The sequence below is a fragment of the Odocoileus virginianus genome, chromosome 5 (assembly GCF_023699985.2).
Source record: "Odocoileus virginianus isolate 20LAN1187 ecotype Illinois chromosome 5, Ovbor_1.2, whole genome shotgun sequence".
Taxonomy (NCBI): Eukaryota; Metazoa; Chordata; class Mammalia; order Artiodactyla; family Cervidae; genus Odocoileus; species Odocoileus virginianus.
This window is the reverse complement of record NC_069678.1, coordinates 7125426-7135366: the sequence shown is the minus strand read 5'-3', so window position 1 is coordinate 7135366 and position 9941 is coordinate 7125426. Positions and strand designations below refer to the sequence as shown.

At 37.1% G+C, this 9941-nt stretch overlaps 1 non-coding gene across 1 annotated transcript; it reads right to left on the bottom strand.

Annotated features, from left to right (window-relative positions):
• Positions 1–281: 281 nt before the first annotated feature.
• Positions 282–388, bottom strand: LOC139035298 (U6 spliceosomal RNA). Its single transcript, XR_011487969.1, has one exon. It is a non-coding gene; the product is annotated as a U6 spliceosomal RNA (small nuclear RNA).
• Positions 389–9941: the final 9553 nt, after the last annotated feature.

Here is a 9941-nt window from a genome sequence, read left to right as displayed (position 1 = left end):
CATCCCCCCCTCGCCTTCTCCCACCGAGTCCAAAAGTCTGTTCTATATATCTGTGACTCTTTTTCTGTCTTGCATACAGGGTTATCATTACCATCTTTCTAAATTCCATATGTATGCGTTAGTATACTGTATTGGTGTTTTTCTTTCTGGCTTACTTCACTCTGTATAATGGGCTCCAGTTTTATCCACCTCATTAGAACTGATTCAAATGTATTCTTTTTAATGGCCAAGCAATATTCCATTGTGTATATATATGTACCACAGCTTTGTTATCCATTTGTAAAAATATGGAACGCTTTATGAATTTGCGTGTCATCCTTGCGCAGGGGCCATGCTAATCTTCTCTGTATTGTTCCAATTTTAGTATATGTGCTGCCAAAGCGAGCACCATTACTAATATTTAGATGTGTTTCAGAGATGATTTAAGCTCACTAGACCTCTGTCTTTCAAATGAAGGAAATGGACTAGGAAAACTTCAATTTGCATTTGGAAACCATTGTTTTATATCTTCATATTAAACATCTTACTTAATTCTTGGGAGCAGTGTACTCGTAGAAATCTAACAGGGTCATGCATTTGCTTTAGCACTGGTATGGAGCCCCCAAAATGGCTCTGCATAGGCGTCTAATTCTCAACACTGGTTACTAGAGGATTTGTAGCATGTATTCATTCTTTTGACAAGCATTTATTGATTACCTACTATGTGCTAGCTATGGAAATAAGCATTACAGGAAATCTGGCGGTCCAGTGTTTAGGACTCGGTGCTTTCACTGTGGTGGGCTGCTGTTCAATCCCTGGTAAGGGAAATCAGATCCCGTAAGCCGCATGGTTTGGCCAAAAAAAGGGGAAATAAGCACTGAACAAAACAGACAAACATTCCTCATCTCACGGAATTACAGTCTAGTGAGGACCATCAGACAAACAAAATAAGTAAAATTTAGGGCAGTTCAGTTCAGTTCAGTCGTGTCCGACTCTTTGCGACCCCATGAATCAGAGCATGCCAGGCCTCCCTGTCCATCACCAACTCCCGGAGCTTACTCAAACTCATGTCCATTGAGTTGGTGATGCCATCCAGCCATCTCATCCTCTGTCGTCCCCTTCTCCTCCTGCCCCCAATCCCTCCCAGCATCAGGGTCTTTTCCAATGAGTCAACTCTTCGCATGAGGTGGCCAAAGTATTGACGTTTCAGCCTCAGCATCAGTCCTTTCAATGAACACCCAGGACTGATCTCCTTTAGGATGGACTGGTTGGATCTCCTTGCAGTCCGAGGGACTCTCAAGAGTCTTCTCCAACACCACAGTTCAAAAGCATCAACTTTTCGGTGCTCAGCTTTCTTCACAGTCCAACTCTCACATCCATATATGACCACTGGAAAAACCATAGCATCAGACAAACAAAATAAGTAAAATTTATGGTAGTTAGATGGTGATAAATTTTAGTCAGAAAGAAACAGTTTAAAGAAGGGAAATGGAAAAGTATTGGGGTGTATAAAGTTTGCAGTTATAGAAAGGGTGGTCAGGGAATCATTGGCTAAGAAGTGGACATGAGCAAAAACCTTGAGGAGATGAAAGGAGTAAGCCATGTATTATCTAAAGAAAGAAACTTCCAGGTATAAATCAACTATACTCCAATAAACATTTTTTTAAGAAGATATTTTTTACTAAATATAGAATTCTAAAAAAAAAAAAAAAAAAAGAGGAAAGAAAGAAACCCAGGTAAAAGGTAGAACAATTGCAAAATCCTGTTCATAAAAGAGCAAAGTGGAGGGAAGTTTGGGGGAGAATGAGTAATTGTATATGTATAGCTGAGTCACTTTACTGTGCCCTGAAACCTTCATAGTCAGTTATACTCCAATATAAAAAAAAAGTTTTTTAAAATAATAAAAAATAAAATCATTCAGGGAAAAAAAAGAGCAAAGTAGCTAGTGTAGTTGGAATTAAGGCAGGGAGGGGGAAAGATAAATAATGGGGAACAGTGCGTGTCGGACCCTATCGTGAGGGCATTGACTTTTATTTTGAATGAGATGGGAAGTCACTGGAGAGCTTTAGGGAGTAGATCAATCCAGCTGCTGAGTTGAGAATAAACTGCAGAGAGCAAAGGCAGAAAGCAGGGAGATTAGTTAGCCCCAATTACAGTAATTCAGGTGAACAGTGGGAGGTCTTAATTAACCAGGGAGATGGAAATGGTGAGGAAGTGGTTGGTTTCTGGAGACTGACAGAAATAGTTGATGATTTGGATGAAGGATATGTAAGACAGAGAGGAATTCCAGCAAGATACTAGGTTTTTTAGCCTGAACAACTAGCAGGATGAAGCTGCCATGAAGTGAGATGGAGAAAACTGCAGGAAAGGCAGGTTTTGTGAGAGAATTTCTCCCTTTGATTTCACTGTTACTATATCATTCACATGCCACACACTGGGAACTCTGCAACAACCAAATTTTAGCTTCTTCCTTTTTCAATCCACCCCGCATGCCACAGGAATTAAGATTAGGTTGTTTAGATTGGAGAAAAGCAAACGCTGAGTCAGTATCTAAAGCATTTATTTTGTTTGTATAATAAGGATTTGCCTTTGTTTTTGAAGTGGTTTTCAATGGCTCAGTGAACTGTGAATAGAATTACAAGCAATATAATTATTGACTCTGCTTTATTACAGATGCTTTGTGATCATGTTAATTATGTTTTAACTAAAAAAGCCTTGTATCTCTTATTTATAATTGATGTTTATATCTTCTGTAAGATAAATATAAACATTTTTGTTTACATTTTAACATTCTCGAGGACTTGCTGTAAGATTGCAAGGAGTTAAAAAATTGGCAGTGGAGTGGATGTGTGTTATTAGTTTGATCTTAATGTTGTGACATACCAATCTTGTAAAGTGAAAGTGAAAGTCGCTCAGTTGTATCCGACTCTTTGGGACCGGGTGGACTATAGTCCATGGAATTCTCCAAGCCAGAATACTGGAGTGGGTAGCCTTTCCCTTCTCCAGGGGATCTTCCCAACCCAGGGATCAAACCCAGGTCTCCCACATTGATGTGGATTCTTTACCAGCTGAGCCACAAGGGAAGACCAATTAAGTAAAATATGATCAATTTTTGTTATGTTATGCTATATGAAATGTTTTTTTTTTCACATGCAGAACTGTAACAACATAAGCTAGAGAATATGATATAAGGTACAGGAAAGCAAGCAAATTACTATCTAACTAAACCGTTTAATTCTAATATTAGCAGAGTTCTCTAGAAAATGAGTGATCTTTCTTGATGCATTTTTGCCTTCTTTGTCCAAAAACTTCCCTCAGCTCTGGAGGGTGACTGTTGAATAATACTTCTGATTTTAAGAGCTTAGTCTAAAAGCTTAGCTTAGTTTAAAAGCAAATAAAATGTTATCTTTTTTCAAGTGGAACTTGAAATCTGAATCTATTAATGCTTGATACTGTTATGGATCCCCTTGGCACCACTGGACACCACTTCTGTTTAGGGACCTTGGCTACAGCTACTACATAAATATAGTAGTATGTTTGTTATAAATAGTTTCTTAACCACATTTCCTTGACTTTCAGGTAAGCAGTAAATGAGTTTATTTGGTCATTGCACACCCAATTTTGGTAAGAGTTTTGTAGTTTTAGCTCTTAGGTTGGGATTAGCCATTTTATATATGAATCTGCAACATAGATATCTATCTATATTATATATATATATTCAACATCTCAGGCACAAAATAATCTAATCTGCTTGAACATGTCCAAATAGCAGTGAGTTTACTAATTCTCAAGAAGGGTATTCCATTTTTGAAAAGTTCAAGTTGTTAGAGATCTGTCTCCCTCTAATTTTTGCCCTTTGGATTTATCCACTGAAAGCAGTACAGAATATACTTAAAGTATCTTTCATATGAGAGCCATCTCTCTTGTTCTCCCCATCAAGTTCTTTTTTTCCCCTAGCTTTAAACATCCTAGGTTTCTTCAAAATTCTTTATATGCGTGGTTCCTAAGACCTTCCTATCTAGTAGACTTGCTCTGAACTTATTGAAGCTTATCAGGGTATCCTGTAAAGTTGAACTTCAATGTGCTAGAATAGACTCACATGGGGTGTTTGTTAAAAATGTCGATTCCTGGACCCCTTTCCCAGAGATTCTGACTTAATAGATCTGAGATAGGGATCTAGAAACTCTATGTTTAATTAGTATCACCTGGTAATTCTGATATTCAAGGTCTCTGGGCCTCCCTTTGAGAAATACTGTTTCGAAATATAGTGCGGAGAGATCTCTGAATTCCTTACCTAAAGGCCTCAGCTGGTAAGAAATGTGAATGTGTCAAATGACCCTCACAAGACAGAGCAGGGTGAAATGACTGGTGGGGATCACAGGCTGGAGAAAGCTTGCTGATCTTTATCCAAATTAATGGGGCCAGTCTTGAGGGCAGTCTTCACTGAAGAGGGTGCTGGTTCTCTGGGTGGATATGTATGAGGGTAGGGGTGGGAGGGAAAAATATATACTGCCAACAAGTAGCTAAAAAATAACTATCTGCTTGTAGGTTAACAAAAACTCTTGTAATAAATAACTTTTGGATTGAAAAAAATTGAAATTGAAGACAATATTGCAAAACATAGCAAAACCTATAGCATGCAGAAAGTAGTATTAGAAAAGAAAACATATAGCTTTAGAAATGCACTTAGAAAACAAGAAAGGTTGACAACTGAAATGTTAAACTCAGTAAGCTAGACAAAGAACATCAACAACAACCCTAAAAAAAAGCAGAAGGATGGAATTAAGAGATAATGGAGTTGAAAACGAACAATAAAAAATTACACTTGACTAATAGACCCCAAAACTGATTCTTTGAACAAAAAAACCAATAAAATGGACAATCCTTGGTAAGTCTGATAAAAAGAAAGATGGAGGAAATACAAAAAAACAACAAGCAACACTGGGAATGAACAGGGGACATAATCACAGAAAAAGTGAATATCTAAAAAGCATAAGAATGTATTGTATACTATATTATAGCAATAAATTTAAAATCTAAGTGAAACAAAAGAATTTCTAGGGAAATACAAACCAAAATGACTTGATAAGAGATGGAGAACTTAATAGCCCAATAACCATAGAAGCAACTGAAAAGGTAGTAAATATATTTAAAAAGGAAAAGAGCAAAATAACATGAATATACTTTCCTCTATTGAAATGTACACTTAAAGATGGTTAAGACAGTAAATTTCATGTTTTTCATCACAATAAGAATAATTTTTTAGGAGGAAAATCCCAGGTCAAGGTGATTGTATGGTTATAGAAAACCTTTAAGGAAGAGATAAATTCATTTGTTAAGTATGCAATTCTATGGCATGGCAAATAGTGAAATACTTGCAATATATTTCTTTTTAAAAAAATTTTTTTTATGTCTTCATTTATTTGGCTGTGCCAGGTCTTAGTTGCAACATGTGGGATCTAGTTCCCTGACCAGGGATCGAACCTGGGCCCCCTGCATTGGGAGCTCAGAGTCTTAACCACTGGGCCAGCAGGGAAGTCCGCAATATATTTCTATAATCTAACTTTGAGAAGGAAAGCAAAAAGTATAGCACACACACAGAAAAATTAACATCAACCTCACTTATAAATATTAAATACTTAATCAAATATTAACAATTTAAATTCAGCAATAGGTTAAAAGAAAAATAGGTCATAGACATCTTAGTTTCATGAGGAATTATTGTCAGTTTTCTAAAACATGCCAAGTGCCCAGAAAAGTGCTTGATATATATTAGATACATACATTTTTGTTGTGTTAAATGAATTGAGTTAGCTAATAGGGTTAATTCCAGTAATGCAAATGTGGTTGGTATTAGGGAATATGTTCCTATACTGAAAGACTAAGTAATATTAATTAAAAGGTAGTCTTGTAAAATACTGAAACACTTTTATTAAATCAACTCTCATTTCTGATAAAAGTTATTATAAGCTAAGAAAAGGAAATTGCATTAATTTGATGAAGGTCATCTATTAAAAAACTTAACTGACTATCACACCTTATGAAACGTTAGAAGCTTTTTTGTGAATAAAGCAATAATACTATCTGTTATAACTGCTGCTATTCAACAGTGTTCTAGATGTCTTAGCCAATGTATCAATGGAAGAAGAGAGCTGGAAAGGAGGAGACAAGAATTACATGCAGGCAAAATGGTTGCCTATTTAGATAATCTTGAGACAACCAATGAAACATTAACTAGAATTAATAAGAGAGTGCAATAAAATGGCTCAGTAAAAGATAAACAAAATCAATATCTACCTGTATGCCAATACTAACTAATGAAAAATTATAATGGAAAGAAACCTCATTTATAAAAATAACAAGAATATAAACCCAATATGAAATACATGTCTTATATGGAAAAAAATTATAAATATTTCTGGGGAGATAACTCAAAACATTTTGAATAAGTAGAGAAAGAGTAAAATCTTGGGTTGGGAAGTAAATATAATAACGATGTCATTAGTTTCAGTCTCAGTTCAGTCACTCAGTCATGTCCGACTCTTTGCGATGCCATGGACTGCAGCACGCCAGGCCTCCCTGTCCATCACCAACTCCCGAAGTTTACTCAAACTCATGTCCATTAAGTCTGTGATGCCATCCAACCATCTCATCCTCTGTCGTCCCCTTCTCCAGCATTCAATCTTTCCTAGCATCAGGGTCTTTTCAGGTGAGTCAGTTCTTCGAATCAGGTGGCCAAAGTATAGGAGTTTCAGCTTCAGCATCAGTCCTTCCAATGAACACCCAGGACTGATCTCCTTTAGGATGGACTGGTTGGATCTCCTTGCAGTCCAAGGGACTCTCAAGAGTCTTTTCCATCACCACAGTTCAAAAGCATCAGTTCTTCAGTACTCAGCTTTCTCTGTAGTCCAACTCTCACATCCATACATGACTACTAGAAAAACCATGGCTTTGACTAGACGGAACTTTGTTGGCAAAGTAATGTCTCTGCTTTTTAATATGCTGTCTCGTTTGGTCATAGCTTTTCTTCCAAGGAGCAAGCATCTTTTAATTTCATGGCTGCAGTCACCATCTGCATTGATTTTGGAGCCCCCAGAAATAAAGTCTGTCACTATGTATCTCCTATTAATCTCTCAATTCAGCATAACCTCAGTCAAAACCCCAATGGGATTTTTTTAGACAGTAAGGACTTGACACATGAGGAGAGAATATGGACAAGAATAGACAATTGAGAAATTTATTTTTTTTCCTTTTACAGAGTGATGGGTAGCGGAAGGATTTGCCCTATTAAATATTAGATCATTAAGAGTAGTTAAGATAGTTTGATAATATACCTGAAGAGATAAATATATTGGAATAGAGTAAAACGCACAGAAATAGACCCACATTTAAATGGAAATGTACTTTGTGATAAAGATCATGTTTTAAGTTAATATGGAAAAGATGAACAGTGTAAGAAGTGTTGAGACTATTAGCTATCCATTTGGAAAACAAATAAAGGTAGATTCCCTCCCTGAAGCTCTACATGTAAAGAACTGTAGATGAATTAACAATCAGAATATATAAATAAAAATTATAAAATTACTACAAGAAAATAAAGAACATTTTTATTCTTTAATAATAGGCTTCCTAAGCAAAATGTAAAATTAAAAAACCATAAAGCACCATAATGTTAACTTTGTAAATTAAGTATGCATAATAAATGCATACTAAAAAATAATCTTCCCAATTTATGCATAATAAAATAATTAAGATTAACAATTTTACACTTAATCTTAGCCAAAAGGCCGAGAAGCGATAAGATTAACAATTTTAAAAAATGGAAAATTAATGTATAACTTAGAAACTAAAAACCAGGAAGAAGAAGGAAAAAAAAAAAGCCCAGCCAATCCAGTAGAGAGCAGGAAGTGAGGAAGAAAAGACATGGAAAAGAAGTCTAAAGAGCAAAAAAATAAGGTGGCAGAAAATAACCTTAATATAGCAGTATTCGTGATAATCAGTATAAGCGCATTAAATGCACTAGTTTTAAACCATGTTGTTTAATGAGATTCAAAGAGGAGCTATATGCTGTGTGAGTTTCCCTGGTGGCTCGGTGGTAAAGTATCTGCTTGTGAAGGCAGGAGACACAGGTTCCACCCCTGGTCTGGGAAGATTCCGTGTGCTGGGGAGCAACTAAGGCCCTGTGCCACAACCGCTGAGCCGATGCGCTGGAACTGAGCTGCAGCGCTGGAGGCTGGCGTGCCCTAGAGCTCATGGTCCACAAGAAGCGCAGCAATGGCAAGGCAGCTGGAGAGTAGACCCCGTTCATTTCAACCAGAGAAAAGCCGGAGCAGCAGTGCAGACCCAGCACAGTCAAAATGAATAAATTTAGAAAATTATATTAAAAAAAACTCCATACCTTCCAGACTATACCCAGAGTGCTGAGTTTTTCTGATTAACAAATAGTCATGTAAGCTTTTAACTAGAAAAAGGTCTGAAGTTTGTGAAATAAGATTAAGTCTGTTAAAATAGATATTTATTATCCAGCTTTTCAAGATTTTGTTGCTGTTATCTTTGCCTTCATTCTATTTGTTCTGGAAGGCATATGTTTTTATTGCCATTTTAGTGGGGTTTACACAAGATAAATACTTGTTGAGTCCACTGTCTGTAAACAAACTTTTTCTCCAGATTAAAAAATGAGCAGTAAGATAAGAAGACTTTATTTTAAAAGGGGAGTGGTAGCAATGAGGTACCATTACACACCAGTCAGGATGGCTGCTATCCAAAAGTCTGCAAGCAATAAATGCTGGAGAGGGTGTGGAGAAAAGGGAACCCTCTTACACTGTTGGTGGGAATGCAAACTAGTACAGCCACCATGGAGAACAGTGTGGAGATTTCTTGAAAAACTGGAAATAGAACTGCCATATGACCCAGCAATCCCACTCCTGGACGTACACACCGAGGAAACCAGATCTGAAAGAGACATGTGTACCCCAATGTTCATCGCAGCACTGTTTATAATAGCCAGGACATGGAAGCAACCTAGAGGTCCATGAGCAGACGAATGGATAAGGAAGCTGTGGTACATATACACAATAGACTATTACTCAGCCATTAAAAAGAATTCATTTGAATCAGTTCTAATGAGATGGATGAAACTGGAGCCCATTATACAGAGTGAAGTAAGCTAGAAAGATAAAGACCAATACAGTATACTAACACATATCTATGGAATTTAAAAAGATGGTAACGATAACCCTATATGCAAGACAGAAAAAGAGACACAGATGTACAGAACAGACTTTGGGACTCTGTGGGAGAAGGCGAAGGTGGGATGTTCTGAGAGAACAGCATTGAAACAAGTATACTATCAAGGGTGCAACAGATCACCAGCCCAGGTTGGATGCATGAGACAAGTGCTCGGGGCTGGTGCACTGGGAAGACCCAGAGGGATCGGGTGGAGAGGGAGGTGGGAGGGAGGATTGGGATGGGAAACACATGTAAATCCATGGCTGATTCATGTCAATGTACTGCAAAAATCACTACAATATTGTGAAGTAATTAGCCTCCAACTAATAAAAGTAAATGAAAAAAAAAAGGGAGTGGTAGTATTTTGTACTACTAACTGAAAATTTTGAGAGCTATTCTAGCAAGACAGGCTTCCCTAGTAGCTCAGAAGGTAAACCTTCTGCCTGCAATGCAGGAAACCCTAGTTCAGGAAAATCCCCTGCAGAAGGAAATGGCAACCCACTCCAGTATTCTTTCCTGGAGAATTCCATGGACAGAGGAACCTGGCCAGCTACAGTCCATGGAGTCACAAAGAGTCGGACACAACTGAATGACTAACACACACACATTCTACCAAGACAACTAGCACATTTTCTTTGGAATTGATCTTTTAATATCACTTTCATTAGATAAAATGTTGAGTTGATTGGACCATATTGCAATAATAGTAGGTGCTTAATTAATGTTACCATTGT